Here is a 26,818-nt window from a genome sequence, read left to right as displayed (position 1 = left end):
CTCCTTGGTCTTGTCTTGCCATGTACTATGTTTTAGCAGGGTGGTTTACCTTATTTGTAACTGCAGTGGTTTATATTACAGTGTTTGTTTGTATTACCATATCAATATCATGTTTTTTTTTTTTTTTTACCATGCTTTCTGTTAACCTGTTAAGACAAATAATTATGTCATTTCATTTTACTTTCAGTCCACTGAGTATGGAAACGATGTTCTGTCAATTGTGTTGCATGGTCAAGTTACTCTGAAATGAGAGGTCATGTTTACACACAAATTAGAGGTCTTCTACAACATATGTTGGATTCTGAATTGTGTAAAATGGAATTCATAAGTTTTGGAATTCAGTTAAACATGAAACTTGGAAATTAGATCAATAGGAATTACCAATTCTTAACACAAAGCTATCAATTGTTTTCTTTTTTTTCCACAGAGGACTTTTTCCTTACAAATGTTCCAACTGAAAAGCAAAAGTTAGAGACTGTGATATCTCCCTGCAGACTATAAAGAGTACATGTCTCGTTTTCTCAAGTTCCAAGTTTCTTAAACTTTCCCTGAGAGGCACTGAGAAAAGCAGGCCAGGTTGGGCTATGTTAAGAGCAGAACAACTTTATATAAACATGCCATCAGTAATTCGCTAAAGGCGGAGGCTGTTTTATAAGCTTGTGACCCCATGAACAAACCAGATAAGTATGACGTAAGATGCTGCAGAAATCAATACAACACAAAAGAGAGTGTTCTGAATGTTAATTCCAAAATGCATTCAAACAAGAGGCAAAGTCTTTACACTCATGACAGATTTGACAATAATTTGATCACAGAACAAAAATTCATGGATTTCATTCAGAATTCATTTAGAGTCATTATCACAATGTATGTTTCTGACAGCAACAGTTCTATGACCATTCACAAAAAAAAACAAAAAAAAACTTAGCCACAAAATGAGTGAAGGTCCCCCTTTATGGATAGGAAATGGGCTATTTTTCCAGATTTGGCTGAGAAAAAGTCACAACTCATTACATAAACAGAGGTCTCTTTCTTCAATTCATTCAGAATTGTCATAAATCTCATGAAGTGATTTATTTTTATAAACCCAATCTTTGGATGTGTTGCTCATTAGGTTTTTAGCTCCTCCTTTGGAAGGAGTCCAAAAAGCTAGATATCAAACAATTTCACACAAATAACTGTTTCAGATATAACTGTTTTCTTATACATTCAATATTTCTCCCTTGTGCAGAACATTAAAAAATATGATTCATCAACTTGCTCTTTACAGGTCACAATTGCCTTGATATTGTGTGCATGTGAATGAGCTTCAGGACCTATCCTTAACCCCAACAGTAAGTCATAAATCATTGTCTAAATGTGCTTCATGACTGTAATTTCCCTATATGTGTTCTTAGTAAACACATTCTGGGGAAAAACAATGGCAAAGCGCAGCAGAAGGCAAATAAGCACATTTTCATTGACTGCAAAATTGATGACCTTGTAGGGGAAGTAGAAACCAGAAAAAAACATATTTTTATAGTCTCAAAAGTAGCATTACAAATAATGGAAAATACATTGGGTAGCAACAAATAACTGCAACAATGCCAGCCAAGCCAGCTGTCAGCTCCAAAGTCCACACAGTTTTGTAACTCAAGAAAAAAACCCAGTCTGATTTAATGGCCAGTGCCAAAAAGTACATCACTGCACATCCTCAGCGGGTAATTGCTTCTAGTAGAAGTAAAGGGACAACAAAGCCATCCTTCATGCTTTAAACTTTGGTATTGTGCCTTTTACAGAAGTACATTGTACTTCTTATAGAATATTACAGTGGGCGCTGGTTTTCCTGGTTAATCAAGCAAATGAGTCTCTGGCATTTCAAGTTGATAGAAAATATGTACCGTACCAAACCTGTTCAAACCAAAATTCTTCAAGATTTCACATTTTTCATCGCGCTCTGACTGAAGAATGCAGTGTTGATGGTACATGTACATGTATATGTTACAGATCCAGATAGTCAGTTTGGTGTAGCTGCTGGAAGAGAGGCAGCAGTATGTGGGGATGATGTGGGTAGCTCTGTGCCTGGTGTTTGTTGTACACTGTGTGCCTTCGGTAGTGTTGGGACCCAGTCAAGATGTACAAGTCCTGCCTGATGGAGTGCTGTCAACCCAGAAAGACATTATTTGGTCAACTGAAAATGTTCATTTTAAATCAAGAGAAATGAGATTTGTGTTATCAGAAATGGCAGAAGATCTCATTAAAGCCGAAAGTAACAAACAAATAAACAAAGAAACAAAAAAAACCCCTTACAAGCAGTTTTACATGGTACATATTGAATACACACATATTTGCACCGTGCCAGATCAGGTGGGTGGGGATAGGAGTCATGGTTATTGATGCTCATGTCGGGGGAGAGAAGGAGCATTCTTTGAGTAAGTAATGCCATGTACAATAAACGACTGAATGAACAGGCAAGCCTTTTTAAGCTTGTACAGACGCCCGTTGCCAGTGACGTCTATCCAACGCCATCTGCTGTGGAACGGCTCGGTGAGTTCCACCACTGAGAATGTTGTAGTGTGCGTGTCATTGTAGTTTCTGTTCTGTTTCTGTCGTGTGTACTCTAAGGGTTGGGAAGAGGCGTGAGGAGCCACAGGCACTGGCCATCGTCACCTGGGGACAGATCTATTGGTTATGTCTGAATATGGGTACTGCGATGGACTGGCAACCTGTCCAAGGTGTTTCCCTGACTTTTGCCCAATGAATGGGATAGGCTCCAGCACCCCCCGTGACCCTAATTAGGATAAGCAGCTTAGATAATGAGTGAGAGTGAGTGAGTATGGGTAATAACAAAGGTTACAACTGAATTGTATATGTACCAGTCTATTGCTATCATTACGTTACAGGAAATCTATGTTTATATTCATTTGCACCAGCTTTTGGCTGCCTTTTTTGATGCCATTTATTGTCCATGACTTCATCTTGATTTCACACTTGTGCACTTGTTAATAATCGGCGTCCCTTCTGTGAGTACTGAAGGGTGCTGTTATTTCTTTGGGAAGAAACCTGCTAACAGGTGAGAACACAGTCAACATCTTTGTGTCAAAACAGCCAGTCAGACAGCAGCCTTTGGTAGCAGCCACATCACCTTAAGTGCACTCAATATCATCTTATCTCGGAGGATAGGCTGATGTGGTCTTTTCGGCCAAAACAACTGAAACTCATCAATGTTTTATACAATCCTCACCATAATTTGAGGAAGCATTCAACATTTGGCGTACATCTATTGCTTCATAAGTGCTGTCATGATATGGTTATAAATAAAAATGCCTCTTGTTCCTCAACTATTTGACAAATCGAGTTGAGATTAAGCTATGTTTTCTTGATACTGAACATTCAAAACAATATGCCCCTGACCACATTTTGTTGGTGAGGCTTTGCTCTTCAAAACACTCTTATCTCATGAATGCAGTTCGTGATTGCAAGCATACTTGGTGCATATTTTCTATGTGATTGCGAAGCAGCCTGTTAAATTTTGCCCATTTTGACCAATAGGCGGTGCTGTAACAAAGGAATTAATGAAAATGTATCTAGGTGTGCAGAAACATGTACCATTATTGTTATTTTTGCTATTTCACATGTGTTAAGATTTGTCTTTTTTATTTTAAATATTGTTAGAACTTTGTCATTAACATCAATACCTATCAACACTCATTTTCCTACAATATTAGTATCTGAATCACAAATTATGAGACCTTATTTCACCATGCTTGTTAATGAACCAGATAAGCCAATTAAAAGCTAAAACAGTTTTCCTCTTGGGGACTACAAAACACATAAGGTGTCCTGGACAAGTGTTCTCTGCTTCCTAAAACTCTAATGCAATAACTGTAATTACTCTCGACACTAATCCATGCCTCAGCAAATAATTAAAACATGGCAACTGTTCAGGAAGACATTTTGTTGTCAAATGTTTTTTTTCTTTTTTAATTAAACTTAATTTAGTAAATAGAACAATTGATGACAGCCCTTCATTATATGGAAATTTGTTTATGCCAGAGGCCTCAGTACCAGGTTGTCTTATCCTAGGGAAGATTTTAACTCTACCAACAATCATGGAAAGAGTTATATTAGTGTATAAATAACTTATCAGACATTTAAACATATGTAGACACTGAAAGCCAAACATTCTCCTACAACTCAAATACAGTTTCTAATGACGACTGTACAGTGTTTGTGTATATATTGCTATTATAAATTGTTGGTATATATAACATACTTATTTTAGATACAACTTTAGATATTTTGAATGTAATTTTAATAGTTTTCTCTGAAGAAATAAATCATGTTTTCTTTAAGAATAACTATCAGACTTGTAGAAGTCAAAGTTCTCAGATACCTCCTAAAGCAACCACAGGAATTTTTATGTGAGTTTGAGGAACTCTTTTATGTGAGCTCAGAGGAACTCTACTGCATATTTAAAGGCCATGTCCGAAGTCGAAGAACCGTCTGACGATATTACAAGCATGAGTGGAGGAAAATCCAATAGAAATATACCTGTTTTTTTACTTTTGGATATATATATTTCATTCACAAGATTCAGCTGAAATAATGAGCAGCCTAAATTCATGCATTACCCACTCAGTCGCAGTGCGTGTTCCACAAAGTTGAAATAACAGAACAAAGAAAACCCTTTCTCGTGCCTTCTCCCTTTGCTTCTTTTTTTTCTGAGTCCTTGAGGAAATTCTATCCTGCATGATCAATGGCAGCAACACAAAAGTAATATATATATGAAAAAAGGAAAGACACAAACTACTAGTGATTAAGTCAACTGCATGTTAGATCACCCTTAATAAGACATTTGTGTGTGGTGAGAGTGTGTCGATAAACCTGTCAATTTCAGGAATACATTCTCTTCTTCTTCTTTTTCTTTTTGTTGGTGGTTGTTGGCAATGTTAGTCATGATTCCACCATAGTTCAAGAAAGTTTTAAAAAGTACTTCAACTCAATAAACACAGCATGTGCTACTGCGTCTTGCTTTCATTCTGAAGAGTACGCATTTACCCTGACCTGCACTCAAAAGGCAGTGCTGTTGGATCATTAGAAGAAGTGTCCTGTTGAACTTACAATTTCCCCCCGTAATACCACCCATGCTCTGACCAAAGAGACAGAGCAAAGGCTGGAGTGAACGTATGTAGTGGGTATGTGCTATAGAACATGGAACCTTGTAGAACAGAGAAAGTCTATTAAATGTGTGATGAGTTATGCTTCAATGCATCTGTCATTCCACAACCCTAACAAAGCTCTGAGAAATTCATGAATGCTGTGACTTTTAAAGCAAGCGTGATGTGTGTGATGAAAGTGTCACATGGAAAGTGTGATTCAGCTATCAAAAACTATGGTAACTTCTTTCTCACTTAACACAAAATATTGGTGTTCTTTATTATTGCTGAATAATTACATACCACAGAATATGCACAACCCTGGAAAAAAAAAAACACTTCAACGTTCGTGTAGATTAGCGAATACCAACAGAAAATATATATGATAGGTTACACCTGAAATTAGACAATATAAGGTCATATGGAGTAAACTTAAAATTGAAAGAAAAAAAATAACTTTGATTAAACAACTTTTGTAAAGGTCCAACCAGTAAGATTTCCTTTATTCCATGTGATACATAAAATTAATCACATGATGGCAGAAGTCTTTTAAGTGTGTTTCTCTTATACTGACAGCCAATTAGCCAATGTGTGATGAGCAGTAACACATCAAGACTTTCCATATCCATAACTCAGAAGACTGCCACGTGATTAGAGTGCACTGTCATAGGACAATACACAAATGTATACCTGAATAAATTAATAAATAAATAAATATATAACATACCAAAAACATTCAGATTTTGTTTTATGTGTTACTAAAGATGGATCAATATGAAATCCTTTTCCACATGGCATCAAAAAAATCTCAAAAATAAGTGTAAATCTTACTGTTTGAACCTTTGAATAATGAAGTTCAGTGAATTACAAGTCAAGTTTACACAAACACAGGTTTATAGAAGAATTATGAAGAATTATATATAGTACAACTGTTACAGTATATTCTGATTTAAATGATTAAAGCCTTTAATAAATATTATATTATTTTTCTATTTAAATACAAACCACAATATAATCATTAATCTTAAAAGCTGGAAAATAAAATCTGTGTGTCATGTTTCCTAAAATTGTCTTAAGCATGCTCTATGAATCAACGTATGAGTTCTCAAAAAAATTGTCTCCTAAAGTGCATTTTCTTTTTTACATTCTTTCTTTTACTGTATTTATATTGCACAAGTTGTGAAGAAGTATCAGTTCCGTTAGAAAAGAAGACTCTCCAGTTGGACTCTTAAGAATAAGGGACGTTGTCTAACCGAGAAGCACGTTCAAAAAATGCATCAGTGCCCCCAACATCAGACCAAGGAGAAGACAAAGAGGGCATGGGAAAATCCTCACTCCCAGAGACCTGTCTGTAAACACAAACACAAGCTAACATTAGAGTTTATCGAAATACATCTATGCATGAAATATTTTCACACTGTAAATGCATAACTGGTGTAAATGTTTAACAGTTTGATCTTGACAATCTGTCATTGTCCCCTTTACCTCCCTCATGTCTTTTTTTCGCTTTTAGTCCAGTCCACAGCTTACTACTACTACTACTACTACTACTAATTATAATAATAATAACAATTACAACAACAATAATAATAATAATATTACACATTAAACACACATCATAGACTCATCCACTATCATTTGTTTGTTTCCTATACTTATTTTACCTATTTACCTTGTTTCCTATGCTTATTTTTCCTGTTTTACCCTCCCTGTTGTACCTGGTCTTTGGTTATTGTCTTCATGGACTTTGAAAATTTCTGGATTAGTTTTTAGTGGGTTTGGGCTGGTGCTTGGTGTTTTAGGCAAAAGCTGATAACACATATAGACATTATAAACAATAGCATTTTCAGCATGTTTTCCATCAAAGTACTCTTCTGGGTTTCCTCTGCGTGCACTTTGAATGATGCTGTGAATTAGTACTGGCATATCAATATTTTGCGTTGTGGTTTTGGATTGCGCTAGCATGGTTCCTTTCAACTAATTGCCTGGAGGCTTTTTGCCTGGTGCCTGAACACTGATCTACCACTTATCAGTTAGGGAGCTCATTAAGGACAGTCACAGTACAGCGCATGCAGTGGAATGTCACCGTGCATTGCACTGTTGTAAATGTCAGACTTATTGTATATGTGAGAAACAACTGGAAATAAAGAGAAAGTACTTCTGAAATCAACAGGTTTGTCCTCCCATGGTGTGAGCACCATAGACAGAGCAGTCTGCTGCACTGTGGTGAGAACAGAGCGCTGAGCTGCAGTGACAGCAATGGCCTGCTCATAGGAGAACATCCGGATCTGAGCCTGGTTAAACACAACCTGCGGAGAGCAAATACCAATACATCTGTATATGATACATGATTTATGATATATGCACTGTATGTGTATATATATATTTAGTCAACATTCACCTGGGCACACACACACACACACACACACACACACACACACACACGTGCACACATGCACACAATTAACAAACATTGACTGAATCACCAGTAATCTGTGACTGTTTTTTTTTCTCAATATTTATTACTGTCATTTTGATGCTAGTGCTCACGCATGTGACATAATCTCTTCATGGTTTCAGAAAACAAGGGCACTGCCAACTAATCCTTAGATTAAGGCTACTCACGGCAAACTTGTCAGGTGGAATGAGTGAAATAGCCAGAGGAGTGATCCCTTCAATCTGCTCCCTCACCAGGGCTGACATGGCCATGTCAGGCACACCCACTACAGACAGACACAGAGCAGAGTTGGAACTTCATAAAAGGAGGGACTCCATAAGAGTTCATTCAATAATAACAAATTCATTAACTCCCTTAACTGGCCTGACTGTAATTAACCTTACTTAAACTTAAAGAAGAGCCAACATGACTGTACGTTCATGCTCCAACATTATAATGCAATCCAGACAGCGGCCGTTTTACATGACACACAGTGGAGAACTGGAGGTTGCACCTGCAATTGATCCAATCTCTATGAAGACTTCAGGCCCCCAGGAGCTGATTGGTCCAAAGGCCAAGCTGTGTGTGAGAAGACCAACCATTGCCTCAAGCTGCTCCTCTGAACAAGATAAATTCAGACGTCCAAGCCAGAGCACTGCCTTACTGCAAACATTGGAGGAGAAAAAGAAAAAGAGAAAGTCAAAGTACATCTGGAAAAGGTATTAAAGTCAAAGCCAGAGATAAGTGCTGAAAGATGGAGCTGACAGAGAAATATGGCAAGGCAAACAGCAAGAAAGAATGATGATGGAAGACAGGATTGAAAATAGAGAAAAATAGAGAAAAGAGAAGAGGTGAGGTATACAGAGCATGTACAGATATTTGTGAAAGAAAAAATCCAATCCAATTCAAATACTATGAAATTATTTCCACAAAACTGGAACAGCAACAGTCTGGCTGATATATTTCCTGACCTGAACTCCACTGCATTAAGGTTACGTATGGCTGGAGCATCAATCCCACATACAATATGTCCCAGAGCTACCAGAGAGCTGGAGTCCAACTGGCTGGGAATTTTTCTGGTTGAGTTCAGCATAGTTGAGAACAGCACCATCAACTGGGACAGAGGAAAGAGGATTATAAGAACTCAAAAGTTGAGAGGTGAATATTCACTTATTCAGCAGAGCACCATTTCACAGCCTCTGCATTTCACTTGTGAAAGTTGTTCATGAAGTTAATATAATAAACTTGCATTTGTGCATAGAAAAACTGATCTGGGCTATATTAACTGAACTAAATTTGGCCACCAATACATATACATACATATATGTGTCTGTGTGTGTGTGTGTGTGTGTGTGTGTGTGTGTGTGTGTGTATGTGTGTGTGTGTGTGTGTGTGTGTGTGTGTGTGTAAGCCATTTATTTGGTGTGTTTTGTTGTGCATATCAAAACATTATTAGGTACTTCAATATTACAAACAGGCACTGTTGTATAATGTTGATATTAACAATATCAAACATGTTACCTGTCTCCTGTTCCAGTTGCTGACTGTTCCTAGAGCAGAGATAGCACTTATTTCAGACAGATTTAGTGCACCCAGTTCCTCCAGAGATAGCTGGGAAGCGACGAGGCCTAACTGGGATATCACAGACTGGGAAAAGGAGGAAGGTGGACCATACACCTGCACATAACATGGACAACAAGCAGAAATCTCTCTCTCAGGCAATAGTAACCACTGTATAACAACCACCATCCTAAACTGTAAAACGAACACCATGGAGGCTTACACAAAAAGAAATGTATTAGCCCTGGGGGGAAAAAATCCATATCTGTTTAATCATCTAAAAACTGTCCACAAATGGGGTGAGTTGCTACAAACTGTGAAAATCTCAGAGGGGGAAAAACAATCCAAAAGGCCCTAATGTAGAACAGATGCTAGTACAGATGAATTTGCCAAATTCAAATCTTTGAAATAAGTCAGGAGATTTAGGGAACCTCTTTAGTTTTCCTAAGGAGCACAGAGAGCTGGTAGGAAGTGAGGAATCGATCTCGGCCAATGACCCCCAGGCACGCTCGGAAGGCAGGTGCAGACATGCCCGTGAGACTGTCTATACTCCAAGCTGCAGGTTTGGTCATATGCAGGTTCTCACAAGTGGGGATCAGTCCAGCTGCTAGGACAGACAAACAGGAAGACACAGCGCAGGACAAGTAAGCCATTTGTCCTGTATGGAACGAGTTTACCAGTCAGCGTTTCCGAAGGTAACGGAGGTCATGCAAATTCATGAACCCCTCCCCATACACATACACACAGGATAAAACAAAGACTTACGAGTGATCCTTCCCACTCTTAAAAAACCCAAGAAGTACTGCAGGACAAACTGCTGTTTGTCAAAGAGGGCCTGCTTTTCTGTCTGTTCTCTGCCTTGCATGCAGAGGGACCCCAACTCTCCAGTCTCCCACTGGTGCTGTGCCAGAAACAGCCTCTCAATGCGCTCCTGGGTCATGAGAGCCTACAGGGAGAAGGGAGTGGGACACAGAATGGGTAAAGCCATAGAAGGTCGATTTCACAAGGCTGCTGCACGACAGTCTTGTTCATTCACAGCATGTTTACTTTGGTACACCTGAAGGTAACCCATAAAAATGTCCTAACAACACACACACACACACACACATTCAGCTTTCTAAATCAAATTCGAGTCCTTAAGTCCTCTCTCCCTGTCTTGTCTCCGTATTGACTGTATTGATGAAAAATAGTATCGGGACAACTTCTGCAAAGACTTAGGAAGATCAGTGAAAAAGAAGGAAAGAGAGAGTGCAACATTTATCCACAATGAACGGAATCAGAGTAGCCTTTCACACCCCCCTTCTCTATACAACTATCTATCCATCTATCTATCTATCTATCTATCTATCTATCTATCTATCTATCTATCTATCTATCTATCTATCTATCTATCTATCTATCTATCTATCTATCTATCTATCTATCTATCTCTCCCTCTGTTTCCTGAACCCTGGAGTCAAGTTTCTTTATGTCATCCAGTCAGCCATGTAGGCGAGGAGCTGTAGCAGTTGTAGAACTGAGGTCAACTCAGCATCTACTCAGTTTCTATTCAATCTAACACAATGGGACAGTTGGATAAATTTTAAATCATAAATTAAAAACCACATTATTTTCCTATAAGAATATTTTGTTCAGTCATTGTTCATTTTCTGAACTGAGATCAACTCTCTAACCATTCAAACTGAATTGAAATACATTAGTATTCTGATGTAAGTTGGGTGTATTGACTGTATCTGTGCTGTGATGCTGAAGCAGTGAAGTGGTTAACATACCACAGGTATTTGCTGAATAGCCTCTTTAGGCAAAAAGAATAGGAATCTGCTGACTTGATTCAGGATTTCAGAATTCCAATTTTGCACTGGGCTGTGAGAAAAAGGATCAATTTTTAAACAGACAAAAGACTACAAAGCCATGATGAAATGATAGTACTGTGATATTCACTCTCTGACAATAGGATTCTGGGACCTATGATTCCTGTGTCATTCCTGTGTCATACACTAGAAACAAACAGATTTAAGTATGGTTATACTTAAGGGGAAGATTATAATCACAATAAGAGGGTTTTTGAAATGTTCCAACCCAAATGTTCTGTTGTCCTGCAACATCCGAGCCACAATGTCTCCCTTCCTGCTATCGTAGCAGAATTCTCTGAGGAACTCCAGACTCTCGACAAAGAAGCTCCGTTCCAGCTGCATAAACACCTCATCCGCCACAAATGTTGCCATGACGCCCAGCAAACGGAACTCTTCCTCTGTGTACTCACCCGTGTACATGCCCTGAGGAATATGGGATATGTCTCTCAAAATACTTCCTCTATGTATGGATGAATGGCCATCACGACTGATGGCCAGCTTCACTTAAATATACAGACCAGTCAAACTTTATATAAACAACCAACATCATGAAGATTGGGTTATTTAAAAATGAATAGATTTCTGAGATGAAAGGATCACTTACTAGGAAATGTAACCTAGTTGTGATTAAATTAAATTGGCATTGTGTGCATATGGGCATATGGGCATTTCAAACTTAATCCAAACACAGTTAAACAGTTCTGTGTGAGCAACTTTGAAAAATTGATGCGTAAATCATGACAAAATTCTACATATTTTCTGTAGATGGGAACAAGTCATTAAAGATAGACGTGTACACATACCTTTGCTTGTTTGGATTAGTAGGTTATACTAAAGTTGTAATGTTATTTCAGCTCTAAATTCAGGGCATACCATCCATGAATCAGATTTGACAACAGCATTTAGCTTAACAGGGCAGTGAAGGTTGTGTCAAAGCATGAACATAACATTGTATTTAGAATACAGACCAGCCTCTGGACCATCTTGTCTACCAGCAGAGCCTGTTTCATACTGGGGAGATGCAGGAAGTAGAGTGGGTCCTGTACAATCATCCTCCTCAGAGAGTCCATCATGTTTGCGGGGAACTTCTTAATAGTACTCACCCTGCAAAAAACAACCTTTTATTTAAACAATAATGAATCCACAAATACCTAACTACAGTTAATCAGCCAACCATCCAATTGCTCAGTTAGTTAATCCATCTTTCTGATTATTAGCCCATCCATCTATTCATCTGCTCCTCCATCCATCCATCCATTCATCCATCCATCCATTCATCCATCTATCTATGTGTGTATCTAGATGATGGATTTGGCTGATATTGATAATCACTGATTGATAATGATTGACATATGCAGAGACTCACGGCAGTGAGAGAGCAATCCGTGAGCCCAGCTCCCCAAGAAGTTCTGAGAAGAAGTCAAAGTGGTACAGCTCCTCCACAACACACTTTTTCTACCAGAACAACAAAACAAAACAAACAAAAAAAAAACGCATTGCATCTCTGATAAGGCCAGTGACAAAGTGAACGCAGCTGAACTGATGATAACCGACTAAGTGCATGTACCAGTGAGGTATGGAGGGCTACTGGCTGTTCTCTTAAAAACCTCAGAATGCTCTTTATGGGGGACACAGATGTCTGGGCGAGGAAGAGTCGCTTAAGGACGTTACAGTTCACTCCCTGAGCAATCGTTCCCAGTGATCTAAACAGAGCAAAGACATTAGACACCTTCTGTAACATCCCAGATTTCTACATGAAAGTCAGCAAGTGAAACAGCATGTACAACAATGCAAAAAACAGTGTGAGATTCAACAGAGGACTTACAAAAACTCATCTGTCGAAAGGTTTGGAACAGTATTCACCACTTCTTCAAAAAGAGCTTTAGCCTGATGGAAAGATAATAAACAAAACAAAAACAAAATGCTGAGTTTAATGTCTATTTTGGTTAATCACCACTGGCAACCACTCAGCATAATGCTCAGTACCTTAGAGCATAAAAAGCACATGTTAGGGCTTGTATTGAATGAAAACATTGAGATGTTGTGATTTAACTGAAAACACACCTACTCTTTACTAATGGTAACTTCTAGTAGCGAAACTGGTTGTGTGAAAGCAGTGATTTGATGGCCTAACAGGGAATTACAAACAGTTTTCATGCCTGGCGTGGTGGAACATAGTTGTAATGACTGAGCCGACTAAGACAACATCTTAAGTGTGATAACTATCTTTAGCTACTGGGTACATTCAGTCTACATATACAGTAATGCAAACCTATTTACACAATGAGAGATTACACAACAATGCCACCTCGATTCCATGACTATAAATATTTAATGCTTAATTAGGCAAGTGTCACACACTCCTCTGGGCTAGAAAGAGTCATGATCAAAAATAACCAGCTCAGAGTACACACTATCCTCATGCCTCACACACACACACACACACACACACACACACACACACACACACAGGTGCGCACACACACACGCACGCACGCACACACACACACACACACACACACACACACACACACACACACACACACACAATCTAACTCACACACACACACACACACACACACACACACACACACTCACACACACACACACACACACACACATACACACACTCCCTCTGTGACAAAACCTCTGTAACAGTTTCGGGTATAAGAGGCATATCTGTGCACCTGCTGGGTGTTCCACAAGCGTGTTCGTGCATCAGTGAGGTTGGCCACCAGCCTGCGTGCTCTGGGCAGTACACTTAGCAAGGGAGTGCTGGAGAGTAAGGGCTCTACCTCATCCAACCACATGAACACATCAGGAGAGCCCTGAATACATGCAGAGAGTTAAACATTGAAAAACTTACACCCAGATTATAGACCCTTTACACTTTTATGATGTCAGCTTTAATTATCTGGCAGGTAACCAAGGAATTCAAAAGACAAAAAATAATACATGTGGGGGGAAAAACAGCAACACAAAATAACAATAATTGTGCTGATCACATGGTACATACAGTCCCAAAAAACTTTTCTGCAAAATGCATAGTTTCTGTGTTTTTGAGTGTGTGTGTGTGTGTGTGTGTGTGTGTGGGTTGTGTTATCCATACCCAGAGTTTAGTGATGATGGCATTAGCCTGTGGGGGGGTGAGCGTGGTGGCGTGGAGTCTTATGTTGGGCAGAACTGAGAGCAGGTCATCTGAGGTCAGAGTCCAGAGTGTCTCTACCTTTACCCCACTCACCAGCGAACCCAGTGCTGACAACTGCTCTGGCTGAGCCAGCTGAGTTCACACAAAGGCAGGACACATGTGTGAGGGATGGGTAAGGAAAATGGAGGAATGAAGATAGGATGTCTATTATTTATCGCTTTCACAGCCTTTTACAAAGTCATGATGGTCCATCAGCTTACAACACAGCAGATGGCTCTGATAATTTTGCTACGCCTGTGGTAACATTACACTCTCATTAAGTCATACTAAACTGATCCAAGAAGTAAATGCTATGTTCTCTATTGTATTGCTGAGGTGGTGAAGTCATAAATCTTGATTGGATAGCTTGCAGGCTAAAAGTTGGTGTCAGAGTTTCTGTCTTTGACGCTACAGACACTCAGGCTGGGCAAAATGCCAGAATCAAACTTTACTTTGCCTCCAGAGAAAACATACACATAAAACAGCTAACCTCCTAGCTTTAACAAGCATCCCAGAACCACATCTCTGCCTTAGAGATAAACAAACAACTTTTCTAATGATTATGACAGATACTTACGCTGCCATTGGCCGACAATTTGCCCACGATCACGCTCGCCTGCAAAGACAAAAGGTGAAAAGCATAAAACATCAGGTTATGGTGTCATCCATAGATTTAAAACATGACAGGGAAAGCAGTTGAATGCATTTCATTGAGTAGAATACTATTAAAGGAGTAGAATGCATTTCACTGAGTAGAAAACTATTAAAGGAGTTGAATGCATTTCACTGAAGAGAAAACTGTTAGAGGGGATTCTTGGAGAACAGTGGGGCTCTTTCACTCTATTGTTCTTCTAGCCTCTGCCTTCCTTATGGCACATGTGAGGTCCATGTTGAGCTTGACAGACAGAGCTCATGTTCTGTCACACTTGATAATCAAAAGCTTTGGCAGAAGCCTAACCCACTTCTCCTCTGTGGGTAACATGTATCAGCTCTCACTATCTGATCACAGTCTGGATCCCACCTGTTACAAAGCCCCAAGGTCTTACTTCACATATTCCCTGCCTCTTAAGTCACTCTCTCTCCTAAAGGCTCAAACCCCACAGATCCCTCCTGTCATCTGCCATAAGCCCAGCATTAGGCCTGCCCTGGGGAGTACTCACAATTACTAATTTACCTTTAACGTATGACACTAAGGAAGCGAACTCAAATCCCTCCTGTTACGAGGCATTTTCTCTTACTGCTCCACTGGCACCTTCTCCATTTTCAACAACTTAAAATGAAGCTAAATGACGCGTGAAATGAGTTTTGAAGAACCTGACTGAAAATCATGTGTAGAAAGGGTCACCTCGACAGGTGTGAAAGGCACAGTTCCCAGCGTGCTGAGGATAGGACTGAGTTGTGATTGGCTGAGTTGTTGAAGAAAGTTTGCCCCCAACAGAGGCAGGAAGGGAGCGAGCTGAGAGAGACGCTGAGAGGAGATGACGGCAGGAGAACGAAGCTCCGACGAATTCAAGAACAGACTTGTGATCTGAGAAGGAATGAACCAAAAAATCAAAACAAACCAAAGGAAAAACGCATAACACGAAAAAACATTAAATGATTGTGAATGACACTATCATTAGGTTCAGATTTAGACCTTTCTACAAATTGTAGCATTCTGATCTTACTAGATTGCCTAATAGACAGGACATCTACCTGAACAGACTGAGATAGAAAACAGCATTTACTCTCAGGTTGCAATTTGAATTTGGATCAAACTCAAATTATTGTCTCAGTTAATATGAAACATAATGTTTAATGGGAATACAACTCAACCATTTTGATGCTCCCATGACAGTAAGTGATAATTAGTGATAATGGTTCTTTGTGGCTATTTTAAGATGAGCACATAGCATGAAAAAATTGTTAATGTATAGGGTTTCTAAAACAACATGCCTGCTCTAAACACTAAAACCCAAGGTCTGTTTAAAATCCATTGTTCTCACCATGTCACTAGGGACTGGAAGGCCCTGGGTAGCACATGTTCTTATGTTGTCCTGGATCACCCCAAATGCTTCAGTGCCTGCATATGCCAGGAGATCCCTGCGGTCAGCTAGGCAGGTGAGATTACCTAACCTGGAAGACAAAAGGAATACAAGAAAATGGAATACAGGGAAAACTATTTTATTATGATTCAGTGGGTGTTAGGTTTATTCATTACAGAATATATTTTCATGCAAATATGAAACCATTACTATTGTTTAATAGTTTGGATACCCTACATATATTTGATTTGATGCGAAAGCAAACCTTCTGAATTGGTCAACCGTCAGATTTCTGGAGGCCCCTATAAGTCTCTGGGCCACAAACTGCTGTTTGAGTGGGCTCAGTGTGTTCCTCAGCAAGACATCTAGACCATCCAAGAGCTGAAAAAACAGTCAACAGGACCCACCGTGTAACAGTCAGTAGGCCTAAAACACATGCTTAAAGAAACTATCGTGTTTTAAGCATATTTGGCAGGATTGTATGTTTGTTGATTCTAAAAGAATCACCAGAGTAATACATAATGGAGGACTCCAAATACTTTCTCTCTGACATTCAGCTATGCTTATCAGTTGCTGCTTTGTGTCAACCAAACCAGAAAATGTTTCGTGAGCACCCTCTACAGGGAATTAAAATTAAGCATATCAATACTATAGATTCACAGAATTGTGCTGGTTGCATATTGTCACGCATTCACTTTATCTACAGAAATATGTCTGTGTGCTAAAATAACTCTGAACAATGTGAGCCTCTTCCCTTAGTACACTCACATTGTGAACTGTACCGAGTTATTCACTATGTCAACTACACAAGCATTCTTAATTTATGTGTCCCAGTGTTTACTTATTGAAGATGAGCTGAGGACATGTCCGTCACAATAGGGACCTTCTGACCAGTGACAAACATGGCCTTTTTCTCCACTGAATCCGCCTGCAGACCAACCACAGCCAACAAAGTTCATGTTTCACTTTGAGGTGTCAAGTCCGTTACCTGAGCAGGTGAGAGGTGCTGGAAGCTCTGGAAAGGTAGGTAGGCGATCAGATTACCAGTGTCTCTGATGAGGGATGGGCTGGCGGCTGTCGTATTCACAAAGCTGATGGATTTGCCGAACCACCTCCCAAAGGCCTGGCGCTGCTCTATGGGCAGCCTGTCAATGTAGCTGTTGATGGTGTTCACTCTGAGGAGAAATTATGATGAAGGATACAGTGATGCTACTTGAAAAAAAAAGTCCTTTTTCTCAGATATTACAAAAAAAGAGAAAACACTGATCTCTCAAACAATCTAGAAAATGAGATATTTAAATTTTGTCACATATAATTTGTTTGAGAGGAAGTATGAAAAAGTTCTGTTCAAATATTGTGTGCTTGATAGCAGTTTCCAGAAAGCAGCTTCTAAAATGCAAACTGAAACATTTATATAATACAACTTCTTGTAACTTGAAGGTGCATTCTTTAATCAAATACATAATTTTTGAACCAGTACAATACTCAGTTAATATAATATAATATAATATAATATAATATAATATAATATAATATAATATAATATAATATAATATAATATAATATAATATAATATAATATAGATTATAGTGTAGCAATTGGAGATAACTATTCTGTCACTTGAATTTTATGAAAGTTTGACTTGAATGAGTTGCAATTCTGTCTCTAATTCCAATTAAATTATATATCTCATTCACTTGAATTTTATGAAAATTTGACTTGAATGAGTTGCAATTCTGTCTCTAATTCCAATTAAATTACATATCTCATTCTCTAGACCCACAATTCCAACTCCAAGAAAAATTCCAAAAACAGAACTGGAGTTGACAATAAATTCCTCATGCAATCCAGAACTGACCAAAACTCTGCAAATGATGCTCATTATTATTATTATTAATTATTATTATCATTATTATTATTATTATTATTGTTATCATTATCATTATCATCACATCATCATTATTATTATTATTATTATTATTATTATTATTATTGATAATAATAATAATAATAATAATAATAATAATAATAATAATAATAATAATAATAATAATAATAATAATATATGTTTTAGCACTGCTAGTAGTAAGAGAAAAGGTTATGTATACATCTTACTCACACATTACTGTTATTCTGCAGCGGGGGTAGAGAGGTTATGTCGGTAGGTGTAGCGAGGGTCAAGAGGGGCCCCAGGTCAGGAAAAAGACTCCCATCACGTGCCAAATGAGTATGGAAAAACACAGACACCATAGTCCGCAGGTACTCCTCTGACAGCTGAGGAGGGTGTGAAACAGGAACTGTTTTTAGTTGTATTTTCACTATCACACACACACACAGCATACTAACAACTATTCCCACGTACCAAGGAATGTGCTAAAGACACAGGGTAGGTTCTTGTTAGGTTATATAAAAATAATGGAATATAAAGTTTTTAAAAGGTGAATATCAACTCAGTTTTTCTGCAGTTGCAGTTTATCAAACTCTGGTACTCCAGGACATTTTAGAGAACATTCTGAATGACTTAGAAACAAGCCAAAATGCTTGGGGACCGTCATAAAAAATTGGACAGAGCTTTGCTCATTTTCTTCTTTTACATTTTAATATATCAATACAGATTTTTGAGGACCTAAAAGCCCTAGGTAGGATATCAATCACTCACATTTAGAGAGTGTTGATTCCGACTAAAATACTGTAGTATCTGTCTCCCAGTTGTAACATCCACTGCATTGAGAACTTGCCGCAGGCTGTCCAACGGGATACGGAAATACTCCTGTGAAGGTAAGGTGCAGATATAGAGTACGTGTGAGCTAAAAGCTGCCAATACTGCCATTCAATCAATATTTTACTACTGAAAAGTACCAGGTTTATAATTAGTATAGTCAATATTTTCCATGGAAATAAAAAATTAGATTGTAATTGAACAAAAAAAGCACATATAAAAACTGTACAAAAAGTATCCTTGCAGTTTTCTTTCGCAGTTTAATCCTCTTTTTACCTTAATGAGGAAGACACCATCACTGGTTCCATCTCTTCCAGTCTGCATCAGACTGGTCAGCACTCTCTGTAACACATACATTCACACGCACACACATGGACTGAGTCACATACAGTGTAGTAGATAAAAATATACATGGGCTACTGTGAGCAATACCTGGAAAGAAATATATCACATGATCATGACAATGACAACAACCACAACAAAACATTCAGTATTACTGTTTCAGAGTCAAAGCAACCAGCAAATCAAATGTCACATAGTTAATATTACATGCAGGGGAAGAGATTTAAAATGTCCAATATCAGTGGCAAGTCTGACATCCAACACCACCTGTTGACTTAGCACTTGGGGTCAATTACACAACAATTGTACTCTTGGTAATAGATATTGTTGATTAATTGCCCAGAAATAATACATCTCATTGTGACAGGTCAGTGGTAGATGATTCTGCTAAATCAGGATATAAAAGTTACTTTGTACAAATAACTGAGAACTGTAAATATAGGCCTTAAAAGAGACATAACATGTACACGGCACTAGATTGTGAAATTGTACGACTGAGGACCAATGTAAAGAGAATACGTACTAAGCATAACTTCTGTTTTTGAACTAACTACAACTTTTACACTGTGAGGATAACACTGGCAGACAGGCATACAAAAGATGGAGCATTCACTGCACACATGTTTTTAACAAGTCACAAAATGACCAACCCCAAAGCACTGCAGCAGGATGCGCTTGTTGTCAAAGTTGGTCTCTCTCTCCAGATAGAGCACCACAGACTCAAGCACACTGAGTCTGATGTTTTCTGTCACCCGCAAAGATGTCATCTGACTTTCCTCCAGCGCTACTAATAGGACCACCCACACGTTGGTTACCTGGCTTACCACTGAGGTCACCTGAGAGGTCATCAACCCCTCCACTTTGGGCTGTACAGCCTCCACACCACAACGCAACAGCAGCTTTAGTCCCTGAAGTTGACTAGAGCCTGGCTGGCAGACAGCACTGAAGTCTGCACTGCATGACCAGTTCAGCCTCTTTGCCAGATCTCTCACTAGACAAGGATGAGGACTAGTTGTGGAGTTGTTTTCACTGCCGTTGCTGGTGTAGTTGCTGTATGTTGCACAGAGGGTGCCCACCCAGAGGCTGGAGGGCTCTTGACTCAATTGGGAGAGCATGACAGCATCTGTGCAGATAGAGGACACAAAATTGGCCTGATCGTAGTCCCAGCACAGGGCCAGAAGAGAAGGATCTGGAAGCTGAACAGCCCAGCTGTTATACTGACACTGTTGGGATGGTATGAAGCCCATCAGACTGCCCCCCTGTGCTTCCTGACCCCCTGGACCCAACCCTGTATGGTTAGAACAGTGTTCCAGTAGCCAGGTGTTATCAAGGTTGGCCAGGAGGTTCTGAAGAATGGTGGCATTACCGCAGACCTTTCGAGTGAAATTGACAGGGTCCAGATCAGCACAAAGAGCCAAGTCTGTCATGTCAACAATGGTTGGCTGGATCCATTCGGAGTAGAGGCACGTCTGAGCCAGCATGTCTGTCGTCTCTTGGTCAGCACAGGCTGACATCAACCACTGATTCTGATGGTCCAGAGTCAACTTCTCAAACAGCACCACACTACAGCAAACGTTATTATGAAAGTTTTGCTGATCATGCTGCCAGCAGAGGCCAACAACCGACGGATCCACTGACTGATTCACCCACATCCCGTAACTGCACCAATCTGAGATGCTGAAGACCACCGGAGGATCTGTGGGAGGGCTGCTGATCGAGATAGAGCAGTATTCCCCCACCCATCTGTTAGCGTTGTTACGCAGAATCTCGTGTAGGAAGGTGGCATTGGAACACACAGCACTCTGGAAATTCCTCTCATCATGCTGGATACACAAGGACAGCAGGTCCATTGGAATCTGCATCACATTCTGCCATTCTGAGTACGTGCAGGACTCAGTCACAAGGTCATTGAGGTTCATCTGCGTTGGAGGTTCGGTGCAGTTGGGTATGAGCCAGTTATTCTCTGGGTTGGAGAACACCAGCATGAAAAAATCCAAACTACCACACAAGAGACTCTCCAACTTATGCTGGTCATTGTTCCAGCAAAATGTGACCACTGATGGGTCAACCAACTGAGTCATCCACATCTCGTACACACAGTATTGGTTCACCATGTAGGAGTCTGAGGAGTTTGCACAGTAGTTCCACACCCAAGCATTACTGGGATTGGTAACCAGCACCTGCATCACATGGGCATTATTACACACACCATGGATAAATCCCTCTCGGTCATTGTCACTGCACACAGAGACCAAAGCTGGATCTGCAGCTCCTGTGGTAGTCCAGTTGGCATAATTACACACAAGTTGACTGAGGCTAAGGGTTGAACGTGCCACACGTGTATGCAGTGATGTGGAAGAAGTGATGTCATCGCTGCAGGAAGATTCTAAAAAGGGTGAGAAGATGGCTTGGATCATTTGACAACTGTTCCTCCATACTCTTGTTACCTCAGTGGGAGAGAGAGTGCCAAGAGCTCTACAGACAGTATAAACCATGGATGACTCCTGAGGCTCAGCTGAGATAAGATCAGCACAGAGTGTGCTATTGAGGAGAGCGAGATTTTCCTGATTGCAGTTCAGTGGAGATACGGGACTTTCTGCTGAGCGACTGAGCGTGCTGAACTGGACGCTGCTTTGACACCCTGTACCGGAGTAACTGCAAATAGGGAGCTCTGGAGCCAAAAGCATATCCAGCAGTGACTCCCCAAAGGACCAGCTCACATTGTGGCTCATTCCCCTAAATAAAACACACAAGATTTCAGTGAACTGTGTGCATGACACAACCAAAGGAATCATCTTCAACTGGTTTGTAAACTTAATCATGCACACACAGGAGATATGTTTGTGCCTTATTATGCCAGACAGTTTGTCAATACTACATATCTCCACAAATGTCATTTTTTCTGACTATTATAGTCTTAAATTAGCAATGAAGACGGATTTAATTTTTCTTCTTTCTGATAAAATCCGTAACAATTTCTCTCAAGTTTTTAAGTACCATATTGCAAAAATGTTTATCATTCTTGCATATATCACTCATAAAGGAAAGGTGTCACACAACTATCACAAATATCTTACCACATCAGAAGCTGTTTCAGATCACCTGCATTGAAGAGGTATTACATGGGTGACACATTGTTCCACAGACAAAATCTACCAAAAAGGCATATAATTTATAAAATATGTCCAGGAAAATTACTAACCTTGCTGGCATTGCTCTCTTTGATCCAAGGTGGGGATTTCGATTCCAAACTGTAACCCAATTCTTACAAAATCCATTGGGGTCTGAAGCATGTTCACCACAATATCAGAAATAAACGAAACTAACGGCGGGAGTGTTAAGTCGATGAAACCGCTCCAAGAAGCCATAAGGTTATCAGAAAAATGTGGTAGATTGGACGACAATGCAGTTAACAGCATCTCCTGAAAAGCGTTCAGCTGAGCTATCGTAGAATCAGACAGCCCAAAATAAGAGGTGAATAAACTGTTCGTACCCGAACTTCTGCTACTTAGGGAGAATAATGGGCATGTTTGAGTTCTAACGGATGAAAGGAACGACAGTAATGGTCCACCTAAAGAATTCGATGCAGCCCTTGTCAATTCCGCTTGCAGACCACAGTTTGTTCTCTCAGACAAAATACATACTATCGACGCCGGAAGATTATCAAAAAATTGATCCCTTAGTACAGGCTGGTATATGGAATATACGTTGTTAAAAATATTCAGATAAGTGTTAAAGACTGTGCTTTCTTGTAAGGTGGTCACATCATTACTCTTTTCCGTGGTTTTGCTTTGCGGTTGGATGTCAAAAGGCATTCCAGCCCTGGAGCTGAAATCAGTTTCGGCATTTTGAGTAGACAACGCACGAATGTTTTCTAACAATAATTTCATGTTTTGATCAAGCTCGCTATAATCAACAGAGCGCGCTTCATTCCTTCTAGTGATGGTAGCAGGTCCTGAGCGCGCAGAGCGCACAGAATGTTTAGGGTTTTGGGGGTCACAGCACACAACTCCTGTTAATAAAATTAGAAAGTGATTATGATTGTTAATTGAAATGTGTCGATATAGAACTAAAGTACATCATCATAGTACGTATTACATGGTCTTACCAAGGATTATGTGCAGCGGTAATATAACCGAATTCCACTTCATTTGCATTTTCCCAAAATGATCGAAGTAAGTGGATCAAGTCAGATGGTAATGGGTTTATGAAAGACAAATCTAGACCGAGTTTTAACTCCCGAGTAGATAAAGGCTTACAGTTATCTAAGCCAACTGCAATCAAAATCATCAGATACGCCAGGACGCACTTTCTCTCTCTTTTTCACGATTTCCAAGGAGTTTACTGGTGTCAGAAAATTGCGTCCGAATCCATGTTCATTTCATTCCGAGATCCAACAATCTGGCAACATCTCATTGTGAAGCACCTCTTCCTAGGGTCACCTAAAAGATCTGTCTTCTTCCACACCGTTAAGCGGGGTAATTACTAAACGCACACTACGCAGTGTTTCGACTTCCCTATCGCTTCTACTATCACGGCTTTCGTGTCCGCTTGCAACTTAACCCTTCAGCAGTACCCTAATTAAAACCAGTGGCATGAAAATGGGTGCGAACGGGAACCCATGAGGTACACAGAAACGGATTTGAGCGCAGGAGCGCGGCCGACTGCTCTAAAAAATTAATATGGCGTGTTGATTGTCCGGTCTCAGTGCTTTGTCTGAAATCCACACCCCAACCCTTGAGAACCATAGCACAACTGCACCAATGAAACCGATTCAAACGGCTAAAACGAAACGGCATAGCTGGTATACAAACATCTTGAATCAGCCTCAAGCAATTTTCTATATTTCAATAGGCCTGTACCATTGTGTTAAGGTGTAACTAAATGTCATAGCCAAGGAATATTACTCTGAAGGCTGAAACAACTTATCCATTGTAATTCTACTTTTTTCAAACTTTAATATTGTTTATTACACTGTATATTCATCTCAAAACATGGCTTAACTTGTACCCGTAGCTCCCACCTTGCAGAAGCTCGGCACAACACAATGCAGCTCTTATTACTAGCTCAAGCTCTATTTCACGGTCTCCGGGCGGCAGTCGGTGTTCATTAATGGTTGTTTCTATGTGTTTCAACGTGATGTGTCTTAACGCCTGTGGTTCAAAAACAGGCTCCTTCTAGACGCACTACATAAGGATGAACCAGCACACAAACTTGTGGAGAAACTAGTTTCAGAGAGCCATTCACACAATTAGTTTCCACAAACCAGGTTGTTATATTTCTGTGTGCGCTCACTTGGTTTAAAAGTGGTATTCCCGAACTTAAATAAAAGTAAATAGCGTGAAATAGCATTACAGATAAATACGTTGTTTACGTGGATTCAGAACCTTCCATACAGGTTGAGTCAGAGTTACGCTATGAGCTCTTGAATAATAACGCGACTGTTAATACTTTGTCATAAAAATATTAAGGTTTTGAGTATCACTTTTGATTACGACAACGAAGCCACAGACTTGTTTGTGTATAAAGATCAAAGTATATGGTTTTCATGATCAGAGTCGCATGTACATGGTATGGCAGGTCAAGAGAGGTCAGTACTGTCAACAAATATGAGGAGATGAATTAAGTCAGAAGTCATCGCATGCAGACTCTAAAGATCTTTAAATTGTATGAACATTTTACATAAACAGATTATACGAGATTCTCAGTGTTTACAAGGTGAAATGTGAGCAAAACTGGACCAGTGCAAAAAAGTCAGTCCTTAAACATTTTTTTTCTGCAGAAAAAGTGCCATGATTAAAATTTAATTAAGGACTTTTCCACAAAACAGGCTTAATCTCTACATGCTAAGATTTTTTTTTTCTTACATTTAAGTGACAGTGTACTAACTAAACATACATACACAGATAAAATAGTAAGAAAAACACTCCATCTGATGTAAAGTTAAATCTTCATTAATACATTTAAAAAGTAGATATGACATGCCTTTTGAAATCAAAAATACAAAAAGATTTTCCTTATTTTAAGGATTTTTTTTTTTTACATGAAGCTGCATGTATTTAGTACAATAATCATTGTACATTAAAATGGCCATACACATAAAATGAACTAGTTGTACAAATGAAATATCTCCAACGCCATCTGTAAGCATAGAAATGCTGTTTCTCTCAGACAATCATACAAAATAAGCTCTCTTCATTAGAAAAGTGCCAGGGCCAATAGGTAGTTGGATCTCCCCCTCTTCTCATATACAGGAATCTTGAGGGACTGATGCTAATTTGCATAATTCAGCATAACTCGGCATAGGAAAGCTACAGTTGCTTAGAGGGGCAGAAGGCTGCACATGAGCTACTACAGTTCATTAATACTATGCTTCAACATACCTGGACTATAAGTAACCATTTCATTTTACTCTAGTGTGTAAGGAAAACCGCTTCTGCAGTCTTTCAGACAGAAAGTTCAACAGGAGCTTTTGTTCAATAGGATCCTTGGGATCACATTCACAACTTAATTTTGATTGTAGTTTGGCCTCAGATTAGGAAGAAAGAAGTTCAGACAGCACAGAATTACAATACAAACACACTTCTACATCTCTAATTGCTTTGCAATTAATATATACAACTTTGAACAACACTACTTTTCTAAATTGATGATGAGAGAATTTTAAGATGATTTAGGACCATTGCGAAGGCATTTCATACAGACTTTGACCAAGAAATCTAATATGCAATACAGAATGTTTTTCGAGTTATTTACCGTTAGATAAAATGACCAGATCTTTGATTGTCTACTTCTATGTGTAACCTACAGTGAGGGGTAGTACAGTTAAAGTCACATAGTAAGATTTGTATGGCACCAAACATGACTGTTAAATGTACATGTCCACATTTTAGCTCGAGAAAGAGAGAGGGAGGGAGGGGGACAGAGGGAGAGATAGAACGAACAGGTGAGGCAGAGAAGGGGATACAACTAACATGGCCCAGTGGAGGGGAAAACCCAAAATGCCTTTTTGAATTTTTGTTAAGTATCTATAACCCCCACAGAACAGGCACAGAATATGAAACAGTTAAAGGAGAATGTACCTTAACACTATGCAGCAAAATCTGTTCTCCCACCCACCCCATGAAACACACATTCATATAGAGGACTCCATACAACACTTTTGACTGCATTAAAACCCCATTCAGTTTAGAAGGGGGAGAGTTTAGAAAACAAAAACAAAACAAACAAACAAAAAAACCCCATAATACTACAGGCAGGTCAGATTTAACTCACTGCAAAACAGCTTGCTGTCAATATGCTGGTGCTACAAGCCAGGATGTGCTTGGTTCATTTTGTCCAACCTTGCCTTACAATTTAGTAGGATGTTTCAACTAGGTAAGCCATGCTACATTAGTTCCCCCAACTGTATATAAACGATTTTCTGTTCCTCGTGATTAATACTAAAATGAGCTGGTGACACTTCTCCCCGTGAACACTGATCTGAGAAAATAAAGCAAATCAAAAGAAACCCAAAAAGCTGATTTTCAAAGGCTAACATTCAACATCCATGATTAGA

This window comes from Chanos chanos, chromosome 2 (genome assembly GCF_902362185.1).
Source record: "Chanos chanos chromosome 2, fChaCha1.1, whole genome shotgun sequence".
Taxonomy (NCBI): Eukaryota; Metazoa; Chordata; class Actinopteri; order Gonorynchiformes; family Chanidae; genus Chanos; species Chanos chanos.
This window is presented reverse-complemented; position numbering follows the sequence as displayed.